At 43.6% G+C, this 2536-nt stretch overlaps 1 pseudogene; it reads right to left on the bottom strand.

Moving 5' to 3' along the window:
- Positions 1-341: 341 nt before the first annotated feature.
- Positions 342-439, bottom strand: LOC137207322 (U6 spliceosomal RNA; annotated as a pseudogene).
- Positions 440-2536: the final 2097 nt, after the last annotated feature.

The following is a 2536-nucleotide window of genomic DNA, read 5'->3' as shown; positions in this document are numbered from 1 at the left end:
CTGTGCTGCGAGATTGCCAAGCTGGCATTAAAAAGAGGGAGGGCAGAAAAAGGAGGAAAGAAAGAGGAGGGGAAAAAAGTGCCCACACCATGCAGGCCCAGATGAAGTAAACCCTAGACCTGCCTGCTGCTGTATCCAGATGTTTCCAAGGAAGGTGGATCGCTCTTAATTGCACCTGAGACATACTAGGAATTTGGCTTTTTGGAAATCCAGGAAATTTCTTATCTTCCTATCAGTGGTTCCCTAACTGGATGGCAGACTAGGACCCCCTAGCGGTCTCTTCAAAATGACCTGATGCCTGGGCCCACCCCTAGAGATTCTGATTTTTTTAAAAAATTATTAAAAATATGGGATGCTTCATGAATTTGCCCATCATCCTTGGGCAGAGGCCGTGCTAATCTTTGTACTGTGTCAGTTTTCGTATATGTGCTGCCGAAACTAGTGTGAGAGTCAATTTGTTTGGGGCTAGTACTATTTTTTTTTTAATTCTTCTTCTTCTAAAATTCCTCCGTCAAGTCTAATGTGCAGCCAATGTTGAGAAATGCTGTTATGGAATTGCAAACATCTTTTTAAAAACTGCCTTGGGGCTTCCCTGGTGGCGCAGTGGTTGAGAGTCCGCCTGCCGATGCAGGGGACACGGGTTCGTGCCCCGGTCCGGGAAGATCCCACATGCCGTGGAGCGGCTGGGCCGGTGAGCCATGGCCGCTGAGCCTGCGCGTCCGGAGCCTGTGCTCCGCAACGGGAGAGGCCGCAACAGTGAGAGGCCCGTGTACCGCAAAAACAAACAAACAAACAAACAAAAAAACCTGCCTTGATCGCCTTCTCTTTGGCAGATGTTTTAGCACTTTGCTAATTGTAAGTGGAATGTCAAATCCTCCCTTCATGAGTTGGAGTTCCCCATGGAGTCTTCCCGGTGAGTTTTCCAGGGAAAAACCCTGACACAGGCTGAAGTGATTTCTGGGTTTCATAATTTCTAAGGTGCACATTCCACCCACCCCCCACCCCGACCCCCTCCCTACCGCCGCCCATTTTAATGCAGCAGAAATCAGGATGCATCTTACAATCACTGCGATTGTCCAGTCATTGCCGGACCAAGCTGCAGTCCCAATTAAGCTGTCGTTGCTTTTACACACTCTCGGTCATAGCGCTTCATATCTCCGGCACTTCCATTGTGTTATATGAATTGCTGCAACCAGATGTGTTTAATGATTTAATGGGTGCTTAAAAAGTCTCTAAGAAGATGATGCTATGATTTGTCATTAAAGCAAAAAGTTACTGAGTACAAAGAAGGGCAGGCAAGCAGAGAAGGGGGGGCACAGATTTGGTATTAGGAAAACAATTATTTGTCATTAAAGGAGTGACCGAAATTCCTCATGTTCTCACAAAGCAACAAGCCAAGTGCTTTCCGGGATCTGCAGGAGGACACGTGCACTCAGAGAGGGGGGCTCCTTCTGAGACCCTGCAAGAGGACTTCCCATCACAGCAGCCAAGCAAGAAAGCACTCACATCAAAACTCATGGAAAGGTGAGCAGTGGTTGGAAAGAACATCTGAGACCATTGTGGAGGACTTCTTTGGTTTAGAGAAAACTGTATCATCGATGCTTTAACTTTTTTTTTAATTTATTCTTTTAAAGTATAGTTGATTTTTAAAAATTTATTTTATTGAAATATAATTAATTTAACATGGATGCTTCAATGGCACAAAAGACAGTGTCACAGGTAAAGCTGCCCATCAATGATCGAGTTAAAAAGTCATATAGGGCTTCCCTGGTGGCGCAGTGGTTGAGAGTCCGCCTGCCGATGCAGGGGACACGGGTTCGTGCCCCGGTCTGGGAGGATCCCACATGCCGCGGAGCGGCTGGGCCCGTGAGCCATGGCCGCTGAGCCTGCGCGTCTGGAGCCTGTGCTCCGCAACGGGAGAGGCCACAACAGTGAGAGGCCCGCGTACCGCAAAAAAAAAAAAAAAAAAAGTAATATAAAAGCACATTTCCTGAATAAGAAACCAATTTATTTTATTTATTTAGTTATATTTTCCTTTATTTATTTAGTTATATTTTCCTTTTAAGGTATAAACAAAGACCAATACATTATTTTTAGATGCATAAGTAAATCTAAAAGAGCTCTTACAATAAGTATAACCTGAAACTTATAAGTAGTAAAAAAAAACTTTATGTTTGCAGTATGTTTTCTTCTTAGTAGTGCATAAAATAATCGTGTGTTTTTCAATCAACTGGTGTCAGAGTTGATGAATCCATAGTCTATAAGTCCTCTGCTAGCCACCACAGGGAAGGAGCATTGTTTTCTGATAATTCAAATGTTCTGGTTATTAAAGACAGAAAATCTCCAGTCTACGGCACAACTTTGTGCTTTCACAGAAAACCAACTTATAAAGATGTATAATGTCATAAAATATCATGAAAACTGACTAGCGTGTTCTCCTGAATAAGTAACTTTACCTCTTTAGACATCAGATTCCTCATATATACAATAATGGGGTGAAAAAATGGTTTCCAAGGACCAATCTCACCACAAGCTG

The sequence above is a fragment of the Pseudorca crassidens genome, chromosome 1 (genome assembly GCF_039906515.1).
Source record: "Pseudorca crassidens isolate mPseCra1 chromosome 1, mPseCra1.hap1, whole genome shotgun sequence".
NCBI lineage: Eukaryota > Metazoa > Chordata > Mammalia > Artiodactyla > Delphinidae > Pseudorca > Pseudorca crassidens.
The sequence above is the reverse complement of the archived record's forward strand: the minus strand, read 5'-3'. Positions and strand labels throughout refer to the sequence as shown.